Consider the following 13,100-nt stretch of genomic DNA (forward strand, 5'->3'; position numbering starts at 1 on the left):
TATTATGCCCTACCACCAATGGGGATGGACTATATTGATACTAGTATACCTTTGTTAGTCCATAAGTATGTACATCCCTTTCCAGTTAAGTTTTGCATTGAGCTCCATTTCTCAGAAACTAATGGTAATATATCAATGACATTGTTTCTCCACAAACATCTTGTATACGTACAATACATAACTTGAGTCATTATGACCTACATTTATTGCTTTTGTGTCTTTGGTTAAGTCTTTTGTTTAGGTTCATATCACCGAAATCTATTGTGATATATATTACCACTATAGTATTCTTTTATGGAACCACACAGGTCATCATTCAACAGTTTGATTACTGTGACCTATTTCTAATGGCAGGACATACACATTCTAGACACATTGTCTATTTAATACCAATCTAATTCCATATTTTTTACCTGTCATTGTTTATGTATGTAATTTCAAAAACGGATAAATTGACAGACATAAAAAAAGAAAAAGGATTAAATGGCGGGTGTATCAGATTCAACTATCTCATGTATCAATTTTTATACATAAACAAGTATTAGGAAATAAAAGGAGAATTTGTATATGTCAAACGTAGATATAAATGGCTCCTGTAATAAGTCAATTATACAACGAACATAGAAGCTGTACTGTGTGTTATATTTGTCAGCATTGTGTATAAAATTTAAAATATGTATAAATAGTTATCAAAGGTACTAGAATTATAATTTAATACGCAAGACGCGCGTTTCGTGTACATAAGACTCATCAGTGACACTCAGATCAAAATAGTATATACATTCAAACAAGTACAAAGTTGAAGAGCATTGAGGACCCAAAATTCAAAATAAGTTGTGCCAAATACGCTAAAAAAAGATTGGATATACGGGGCATGATTACAACTGAGAAAACATGCAATCAAAGACCAAAAGTGATAGAATTTAAGAACTATATGTCCCCCTACATTACCATAAGGCCTTCAACAATGAGCCAACTCAATACCATTTAGCAAGCTATAAAACCAAATGACAAATGTAAGGCAATTTAAACCATATCAAAACAGACTGATTTATGTACAACACACCACTTAAATAAAAATACCATCTTTCAAAGTTTCATCAAAATTGGAATACTAGTACTGATGTTGGAGGTGCCTGGTGTGGGATATTTATTTCAGATGAGGGATTGTCTTGTAAAATAAAAAATCAGTGGAAGCCAGGTGTCTGAGCGAGTCTATATGTTTCATAAAAAAAGGCAGACTCTCCAAGTTTTATTACAATCAAGCAAGAGACACTAAAATTATCAACTGAAACCAGTGGTATTTAAACAAGAGAACAGGCAAACAAACTAAGAACTATTTGCCTCAGGGATTTCACAGTCCATATGAATATGCAGGTTCCAAAAACAAATACACCTTTACTGTAATAGATTCTGCTTGCTCATTTTTCAAATTGTTTGGTCTTGAATTTGAACTGAAACCGAAATTACTGATTTACTAATTTGACTGCTGGTTGCTATGGCAACCAATATGCAAATCAACTGCACTTGTTTAGAAATGTTATAAATATTATATATGGTCTTACATGTATAGAAGGTATAACAAGTTGTTATGACCAGGGTCTCAAAAGTTAGAAAAATGTATAAAAGACAGAGTTATCTACCTTTTTTGAAACATACTCATTCGTTTTATTGATGTATATTTAATGTCTTATTTAAACGGTGACTTGTTGATTTTATTTTTTATTATTTGGAAAAAAAAATATTTCACCAACAGAAAAAACACAAACATTAAAAAAATCCTACATTAGGTTCTTGAGAAATTCTTCAAAAAGGTAGCTTTGCATTCATTTCCCTATCATTTCTATAGTATAATTTATTTATAAATTGTCGTTTATAAATAGTCAGGCTATATTACATGACCAATTCTCAGCATGTACCGACTGCTTACTCTTTAATAATGCAACTCTCTAGTATTTTAGAGCAGAATTTAATTCATGACACTAAAAATGGTTGATTTTTGGTTTTTTTCCGAGGCAAAAGGGTTAACAACGTCAATCAATAGCAAACACACTTACCTGAAGCTAATGACAGTTTGGGCCATGTTTACCGTATTGTGATGTTGTCTTGCTGATTCATAACAATTAAATTTTTCAAGATAATAGTCCATGCTTGCAGGGGAAAAATAGTTTCAATTCTCTATAATAAACATAATTAATAAATCCAGCTTCGTAGTTGGCATATACCATAAACTAACTGTGGTGTAGAGAATGAAAACTTTAATTGATATAATATTTGCAGATAAAGCACACATACATATAATGTTGACATACATTTTAATCAAAGAAAAACCAGATGCTCCACAGGGCGCAGCTTTATACGACAGCATAGGTTGAACCCTGAACGGTTGGGGCAAGTATGTGTCACAGGATGACTTTGGTTACTCACATATATGTTGTTATTTTGGTTGTTAATTCTATTTCGATTTGCAGAGCGTCAGTATCTTATAAATGCTATATTCTGCAGACTTCAGTGTATAATACATGTCCACATTTTACATCTAATTAATTAGGTAGTGTCCACTATTTACTTGGGCATTTACCTGTAAACTTGTCGAACGGGTTGAGTAACATGTGATACCTGTATTTGATGAGCTGACTATTCACTCTCAGGTAACACCTTAACGAGTCAAGGTGTATATATGTTTTGTATAAAGTTAGTTTACAATGTGGCGTGGACACACACACTGGATTTCTGAGGTAGGACTCAATTTATTCTTATTTATTTAATCATTATTCGTTCTAAAGTGTTCAGTTTTCTGCAACAACACAAATATAGAATATTTATTTAAATTGTAATTGTAATTTTTGACATTGCTATGTTGTAACTGTCACAAGTCAATTAATGTTCATTATAATGAAAGTTTAACACGGTTATATATTTTCGGTTATAGTAATTATTCGAGTGTCGAAACCGTTTGGTATTTTAGGAACGTTTGTGTACGATAATGCAATGATGTATGTATCTCCATAAGTATGTAAAGTAATATGCAACGTATAAGCATAAATGTATATTCAGCGTTAAAAGCTGTATATTGTGTGTAGTAATTGTATAATAATAGTATACAATAAAGTCAATTATGTGACTTGTAAAGTAAGGCATTATACGATATGCCGTAGCTTGTATTGTGTAAAGTAAGGCATTATACGATATGCCGTAATTATTTGAGTATAAGTAATGCATTATTCAATATGCTGTAATCTTCTATAGATTGAACATAAGTAGTCGTACTAAGTATTTGTCATTATGTATGCGACATGTGTAATACATAAACATAATTATGTATATTTCTTGAGTATAGTATTGTATTTTAACGTACAGTATGTATTTCAATAGGTCCCAGTTTCGGGCTAGATGTATGTAGTTTTGATTAGTAAAGTATGGAGATATATTACAAATGGTGGTGAAACCTGTTGACGGTGCGACGTTCCATGTTTTCATCAATAGTTTGGCAACCTACAATATTTGGAGTCTTGAAGTAATGGTAAAAATGAGTAACGAAGAGTCCTTTAATGAAAACTCGGCAAGTGACCAAACAACAACAAAAATGGCGTCATATGCGGATGCCACAAAAACTGAAAATGATAAAAGTAAAGCTCAAAACAGTGACTTTGGGTTTTCTGCAGCCAAACCTGTATTTATATTAGAGACTGATCTCTTCGGTACTATAAAACCAAAACCTGTAGACTTTTTAAATCATGCAGAGTTGTACAGTGATATTGGCCATGTAGTTGAAGAAAGCCATTTGAAAGGTCTTCAAAGGGTTAATGGAATGTGGCGGATTTATCTTGATAGTGAGTCAGATAGGGAACATTTGATAGCTAATGGTCTCACTATCAGGAAAAAACACATCCATGTACATGATAGAAACCCAAAATTTGTAGTTAAAGAACACATCAACTACTTACGCATCCGGATAAAAAATGTACCCTTATCTGCAGACGACAACCAAATTGGTAGATATCTTGAGACCAAACATAATCTCATAATTCACAACTTCAATCGTGAAAGACTACGTATCAACGGATTTCTTACCAACTGTCAAACTGGAGACCGATTATTTATGGTAAGTCCAGTACCTGGTATACAGCTACCTAGATTCATTAGTATAGGAAAATACAAAGCGCTCCTCATCCACAAAGACCAAATTGTAGTAAATCCTTATGCTAAATGTAACAAGTGTTTACAGACGGGACACAAACAGGAGACCTGTGACAATGTCTGGGTATGTAACTCCTGTGGCAAATCAGGTCATAAAGCCAAAAAATGTCAACAACCGATGGACGATCCAACAGCAGATCAAGATCAGAATGCTGATTCGATTGTTACTGATAGTGTACCTGAAGCTGCTAACATTGATAACGCTAAAGATGAAACTAAAGATAAGCAACCCACAAGTGAAAGTAGTGATGATTCAAATGATGACAGCGAAGATGATGACCAACAATTGGTAGTCCACAAAGAACCTGAACAAATTACTGCGATCAGTGAGCAGACAAACAAAAAAGACAAAAAGACAAATGGAAAAAAATCAAACAAAAATAAATCAAACAAACAAAATCTTCCCAAGTCAGCTTTTGGACCCTTGGATCACTATATGAACTTTAGAGATCCGAAAACTCCAAGCCAATCAAAGGGGAAAAGGCAAGCAACAACGCCGACTGATGAATTACACAAAAGAGTAGTCGAGCCGACAAAACAGAAGACAAATCCCTAACCAGTGTCCTAGTTAACTTTAATGTACAGTAGTGTGATTTTCAATGCACAGTTTTTGTGCTTGTGTATATATGTTAGTAATATTTTTATCTTATCTGAAAAATGTGAAAAAAATAATTCATTGTGTGATACAATATTAGATTGTATACACTCTGTAAAGAAAAATATATTAAATGTTGATATGAAATATTTTATTTATATGAATATCATGAAAACAAATGAATATGATCAAATAGTTGATTCATTGAAAGTTATTATCATCTTTTTATTAACCATGAATCAATTCAAAACACCTGTAAATCCCAATCTGAATAGTGTCAGTTTGATTGGTAAATTGACTAACTTTAGCTGCGTTCCATATCACTTAGTTGATGAAATCACTTCTTTGAAATATAAAATCCATGTTAATAAATGTGTCAATTCCTTACATACATGTACTAGGAATAACTTTAAAACTGCTCAAGATCTGCCATATACATTATCTCACTTAGTTCACCAGGATACAGATAGTATCAATTTCAACGATTGGCATATTAAAAACACCACTATTGCTTTAGGTATCCAAAAACTGAAAATTAGTTCCTCCTATATAGTTCACGTATTGTTTGTACAAGCTACGTCCACATCCATGGTAACTACCACTCTAAAATACCTGAAAAGAATTGATACATATGTAAATAAAAGTTATGTGTTTGTTCTTTTACAAAATAGCTTATATCAAACACTCACATCAATAAACAACTATTTAAGTAGGTCAATCAATGTAATCATTAATGTAAACATGTATCTGCAACTATTTTTAATTGTTCAAAAATACTTTCTCTTTTTAATTTACATTATCGTCATACATGTGACATACCCAACTAAAAACAGTATAACTACAGTTATATTCATATGCATGCTGACCCAATTCCAAAAACCCCTAAATTTCTGGGTTTTCACCGTGTCTAAAAATAGATTACTCGATAAAACAATTCAGAGATCAAAGAGAATCATGATAGAATCTTTCCTGATTATTGGAAAAGTGAACAGTGATTTGAATGATACATTTGTATATTTAAATACAATTAAGCTTTGTTATTCGTGTATGAGATACATAGTATTGATATGTAAACAAACAAAATTTAGCTCGAAAAGGGTTAACATAATCAAACCCGTTATTTATGTTATGTTATACTGTTATAATAGTAATTTCTTGCAAATATATTTTTTTATAATGATATTTTTATTACTATATTGTGTCTTTGAAAAAAAAGAAGTTAACCGTGCATTTAACCTTGTGTATTTACAAACATGTAAATAATGTAATAAGACATGTTGTTCTAATAATAGTCTCATTAACATGTACTATTAAGCGGGTTATTACACTAATTATGAGAACCAGAATTGTACAGCTATATTTAATGTATAAAATTGAATATTCCTTAGGTAAAAACAATGAGTGACAATATACATCTTATATCCTTAAACTGTCAAGGTTTAGGACAGAAAGAGAAAAGAGAGAGATTATATTTATGGAATAAACATCAAAAATGTAATATATTATTTATACAAGAATCCCATCTAATAGAGAAAAATGAACTTATTATTAATAGTGAAGTAAAAGGTAAATTTTTTCATAGCTATGGAAGTTCCCAATCAAGAGGCGTTTCAATAATGATTAAAGACAGTTTAAATTATAAACTAATAAATGAAGTTAAAGATAATGATGGCAGAATTATTTTGCTCAACATTGAAGTTAACGATAACATTTTTACCTTAATAAATGTATATGCCCCAAACATTCATACTAACAGAAATAAATTTTTCAAAAAGGTAAATAACATCATAGAAAATAATCGATTAGGTATTTTAATTTTAGGAGGGGACATGAATGAAACCCTATTAAAAATAGATAGGAAATCAAATAGCTCTCATAAATGCTATAAACCAGTAAATAGCCTTAAACAGCTCATTAAAAAACACAAATTAATAGATATATGGAGGGAAATAAATCCAAACAAAATTCAATTTACATGGAGAAGGAAAAACAATACGAATATAACAAGCAGAATAGATTTCTTTTTGATCAGTCCAGATATAAGGCCACATGTAATCAATTCTGATATAAGACCTGCTATGATATCATACACTGATCACCAAGCCATTTCGTTAAAAATAAGACAAAATCACCATGGCAGAGGAAGAGGTTTCTTTAAAATAAATAATAGTATTTTAATAGATGATAATTATAAAAACCATATAAACAATCTTATTTTAAAATATAAAGAAAAGGCACTTACCAGAGATTCAAGAGATATATGGGATATCTTCAAATCTGAAGTAAGGGACATAACTGTTATGTATTGTAAATACAAGTCATCTGAAAAGAAAAATAAAATAAAAGAATTAGAAATGAACTTACAAAGATTAAATAATAAAATTAATCCTTCAAAAGAAACTAAAGATGAAATAGAAAAAATTGAAAAAAATCTAGAAAATATTTATAAAGATGAAGTTAAAGGTGCACAAGTAAGATCTCGAGTCAAATGGTTAGAAGAAGGGGAAAAAAACACAAAATTCTTTTTAGGTTTAGAAAAATCAAGACAAACAAAAAAAAATATTTCGGCATTGAAAGATAAGCAAGACAAAATTATAACAGAACCATCAGAAATTTTAAATTTAGAAAAATGTTACTATGAAAATTTATATAAAAGTACAAATCCAGATGTTAATAATATTAAGCAATATGTTGAAGAAACAAAAATAGATCATAAATTAAGTGATGACGAGAAAAGCTCTCTAGGCGGCAGCATCTCAATAGAAGAATGCACAGAAGCCATTTTTAATATGAAACTAAACAAATCACCAGGTATAGATGGTCTAAGTGTTGAATTCTATCGCACATTCTGGGATAATATAAAAGAACTAGCTGTAGAAGTTTTCAATAGGTGTTACGAGAAAGAAGAATTAACAACATTACAAAAAATAGGAATAGTATCTTTATTGTACAAAAAAAATGACCCGCTATCCCTAGACAATTATAGACCTATAACTTTACTAAATGTAGACACCAAATTAATAGCCTATACTTTAGCCCAACGGTTAAAACCTGTTTTATCAAAAATAATAAATAGTGATCAGAATGGATATGTAAAAAATAGGTACATTGGTTTTAATATCCGACAGATTCAAGATATCATAGACTACTCTGAAACTTTTAATATAGATGGTGCTTTGTTATTTATAGATTTTTCAAAAGCTTTTGACTCGTTAGAATGGTCATTTATGTATGAAGCTCTTTTAAAATTTGGTCTCCCGCAGTCGTTTATTAAATGGGTTAAAACTTTATATAATGGTGTCAAAGGTTGTATGCTAAATAATGGGTGGATTTCTGAAACCTATAGCATTTTTCGTGGTATTAGACAAGGATGTCCCTTGAGTTCGATAATTTTTGTTATAGCTGTAGAGATTCTGGCATGTAGAATAAGACAAGATACAGGTATTAAAGGATTTCAAATCAAACTTGATTCTAAAACACATAGTCTTAAAATATCACAACTTGCAGACGATACTACTCTCTTTCTTAAATCAAAACAAGAAATAAGCCTGGCATTAAATTTAATTGAAGAATTTGGAACTCTTTCTGGTCTAAAACTTAATAAGTCAAAAACTGAAGGAATATGGCTAGGTAAATTAAAACATTCTAAAGATAAATATGAAAACATTAGTTGGAATAAAAGCCCCATTAAAAGTTTAGGTGTATATTTTGGAACTAATAAAATTAAATGCAATAAATTAAACACAGAAAATATTTTGAGGAAGTCAGAAAAAGCAATTTCAAATTGGAAGAAAAGAAAGCTTACAATGATTGGACGAATAACAGTAATAAAAACATTAATTATACCAAACGTAACCTTTTTAGCATCAGTAACTAATTTATCGAGAGACTTTCTAACACAATTTAAAAAATTAATATTTAACTATATATGGCAAAACAAAAATGAGAAAATCAAGAGATCTACTCTATGTAATGATTATCAGGATGGAGGTTTAAAAATGATTGATATAGATAGTTATATAACATCAATCTATATATCTTGGGTTAAAAGGTTAACAACAGAAGAATTTTCAAATTGGAAGGTTATACCCTTATATTACTTTAACAAATTTGGAGCAAACTTTGCTCTATTTAACATGAACCCTGAAAATATATATGACATACCAAATTTAAAAAAAATTATGCCAGAATTTTATTTTGAAATTTTAAAAAGTTGGTATAAAGTACATAATAGTTCAAAGATAAGCAAGGGGTTAAATTTCAAATATATAAGACAGCAATTTATTTGGGGTAATCAATCAATTAAATTAAATGGTAAAAGTCTTGTTTTTCCAAACTGGATAGAAAGTGACATTCTTTTTATTAATGATATCATAGATAAACAAGGAAATATCTCCCAAAAAGTAATCTTAAATAAATTGAAAGAAAAATCAAACTGGATAGCAGAACTTTCTAAACTGAAATCTGCAATTAAAAAGGAATGGAAACTCATGTTAAAATCAAATCAATCAATTTCAACTAAAGTTCAAATAGATAGAAATCTTTACTTAGAAACAAAAAACAAAGCCAAATCAATTTGCATTAAAAAATTAAAACCTAAAGATATATATAATTATATCAAAGGTATAGAGAGTGACACACCTATTGGTTTCATAAAATGGAAAAAAAAATTCAATCTAAATTCCTCAAATCAATTACATGATATATTAAACTTTACATTTCACCAGTTAATTGATAACAAACTAAAAATGTTTAGGTGGAAATTGATCAATTATATATTGCCATGTAAGCAACTGCTTTATCAATGGAAAATAATGAAGGATAATCAATGTCATATATGTCACCAAGTAGACAATTATAATCATTTTTTCAAAGAGTGTGAATTTTTACAAGAATTTTGGATTAAAGTTGGGTCATTACTAGATAAAATAAAAATAGGTACACATATTTTATCAATGCAAAATTTAATACTTGGATACAAAATTCATGACAGTTCATATTTTGATATTAATGTGTTGTTAACAATTGTTTTATTTGCTGTTTACAAAAGCAATTATGCATCAGAGTTAAAACACAAGTACATAGATGTATACAGGGTTTTTAAATTAGAATTCTTAGAATGGTATGAAAATAGTTTACTCTTAGAAAGAAAATGTAGTAAATTTTTGAAAGAAACATTTAAATATATATAATTCACAACAATGTAATTCGAATACGAATACGAATATTTTATTCTCATAAACATACATAGTTACAGAGAAATTAGTATACAATTATAATATAATAATTCAATAGCTGAGGCATACAAGTACTTATGATTGAGTAGTTGTGTGACAGAGAGTGTGTGTGTGCGTGCTAGTTGTGTGACCAAGTTTGTGTGTAGGCACATGTGTGTGCGTCTGTTTATGTGAAAGTTAAGACATTATACTCCATGTACTCTCAGAGCAATATTATGTTTTTCATTTATGTTTTATGTATACTGTTTCTCTGTTTACACGAAACGATTGTCAATACTTTATACAAAGTATAAAAAAAGTCTTATTCTTTATCCATCATGTCCATGTTTTGACCATGTTAACTTTATACCATCAGAATGTCATCAATGTTTGATACTCATAATAGGCTAATGCATCAAGTTTCTCAGTATTCTGTAGCGCATTCAAGTAATCGTTAAAGAATACAAAACAGTTATTTCATTAAATTTAAAACTTACCAAATTAATTAAGAATATTCCAACATACAAGAATGAATAAAACGCACGTGTTCAAGATACATAATAAACATCTATACCACGTGATATACAATTAAAATAAGTAGAAAAACGTAACAGAGAGAACGTATGTTTTCCGGATTTTATTGCTATGCAGTTTTTGTAAACTATATAGATTGTAATAATATATTAACCACTTATAATAAGTTTATCTTGTGAATCCCCTGGTTCATTTGATAATTCACACACAGGGATAAACCTATCTGGGATAGTTGTACCTTTTAGGGTATTTGTTAACAACCAATAGTGCAATAAACTGAATAATTATTAAAAAAAAAAAAAAAACAATATTTGGAGTCGAGTCTAGACAATAGGGCAGCCGTAATGTGTACACCGCTTATGATGGGCCAGTTTTGTGTAGTTACCATAAAACCAAATACGTAACATTCCGTAGTATCGTTATCCAGATTTCAAAGCTAAATATAAAGAAGGAACAGTTCATTAAACATTTGACATTATTAATTCATTTTATTTCATTTATTTATATTTGTAAATTTGTACAATATTAAATTGTTATTTTGTTTAAAGAAGTAGTCATTTATTATCTGTAAGTACAAACTCCTAAGTCAGCTCTCGTCTATCCGTGACAATTGGTGTCAGAAGTGGGATTTGTTTAAAAGGCTTAGAGAGTTTTCATTTAAATTAAATTTTCAATCTCATGTTTTTTTTATTGTATTGTTTTTTTTTTCCACCATGTATTTTCCATTTGTATTGTTTTATTATATAGTTGAATTGTATAGTTTCAGGTGTTTGTGAGGAGAACTGAATATTTGGGACCCAGATTTCACAGTTGTGTCTATGTTGGTTCGTGCCTTGGAGGTTTGGTGTTGTTTCTGCTCTACATTGTAAACTGTGAGTATCGGTACTTACATATATTTAGTAATTGATTGTAGTACACTGAGGGTTGCAGTAGGTGCATTGGGTATTGGCGTTTTGTTTTTGAAATTGGTGTTTGGTTTGTTGACTGTTCAAGATGGAACAGATTCAACAGATTAGAGATTTGGGTACTTCATTAGGGTATGAAGATGATGAGTTGAGAAGGTTTGTTAAAAGATCAGCAGGATAGGGTCCGAGATGAAAGGGCTGCTTTAAGGCAAGAACAGAAAGACGAACGAGATAGGAAAGCAGCTATAGAAAAAGCTTTGATTGAGAAAGCTAAGGTTGAGACTGAATGGGAACTACAAAAGTTGACGCATAGTCAGAAAATGGAAGAGTTAAGTAAACAAGCTGAGTTACCACAAGTAGTAAGTACAGGGGGGTCACATGATACAGTTCGTGGACCTAAAATTCCAGCTTTTGAAGAAGGTAAGGATGAGATAGATAGTTATCTTAGGAGATTTGAGCGTTATGCTACTGCTCAAAAGTGGAAACCTGATATTTGGGCCACTCATCTTAGTGCGTTATTGAAGGGCAAGGCTCTTGATGTATATGCACTTATGCCAGTTGATAAAGCTCTTGATTATCCAGCTTTGAAAGATGCTCTACTAAAAAGGTATGATATGACTGAAGAAGGATTTAAACGTAGATTTAGAAGTTGCAGACCAGAACCAGGTGAGACTTTTATACAGTTTTCTGTTAGGTTAGATAGCTATTTTAAGCGTTGGATTGATATGGCACATACAGAAAATACTTATATAAGTTTGTATGACTTGATTATACGAGATCAGTTTCTCCATATATGTTCGAAGGACTTGTCCTTGTTTTTGAAAGAGAGAATACCAGATTCTTTAGAGAAAATGGTAGCTTTAGCTGATCAGTATCGTGAGGCAAGACATACTAGTGCTTCCAATCATATAGATAAAGGTAATCAGTCGAACACATCTTCAGTAGGAAACCAAAGTGGTCCGGAAGCAGGTGATTATAGTACAAAGAAAGAACAGAGAAGTATAAAACCAGCAGAACGTACTTCATTTGTACCTGTTAGGGATAGAAAGTGCTTAAGGTGTGGTAAGAATGGACATATTGCACAGAATTGTAGCAGTTAAAGGTATAGATGATGTGGGTGCAGATTATCTCAGTAGGGTTTAGGATGTAAATATTACAGTGTTTTGTTTTATAATGATTAGTAAGTAGTGAAGATTTGATAGTTTTAGTTTTATTTTGTTGAACAGTCTAAATATCACAGGACTAGATTTGAAATGGTGACAAACCGTGATGTTGTGGGCAGGATATGTCGTGATATAACACTTTGAATAGGTAAGTTATGAGGCGACAAGACCTGATAATGATCCTTATTCATCTTTTAGGTGAGTATATGTCGATTTTTTGTAAGGGTCGGTTGGTATTTTATTTGGACCTGGTCAAGAGTCGAGTACTGTCCGGTAGTGTCGTTAGTATGAATAGTTTCTTTTTGATTTGGACTAGTTTATTTGTATCGATGGATTTTTGTATGTAAATCTATTTCTGTTTATATGTTGTTTTTTTTTATTATCAGTACTTCGTACTTCTTTTTGTGGGGAGGAACTGTCACAGGATGACTTTGGTTACTCACATATATGTTGTTATTTTGGTTGTTAATTCTATTTCGATTTGCAG

Source organism: Mytilus edulis, chromosome 7, assembly GCF_963676685.1.
Source record: "Mytilus edulis chromosome 7, xbMytEdul2.2, whole genome shotgun sequence".
NCBI classification, from domain to species: Eukaryota; Metazoa; Mollusca; class Bivalvia; order Mytilida; family Mytilidae; genus Mytilus; species Mytilus edulis.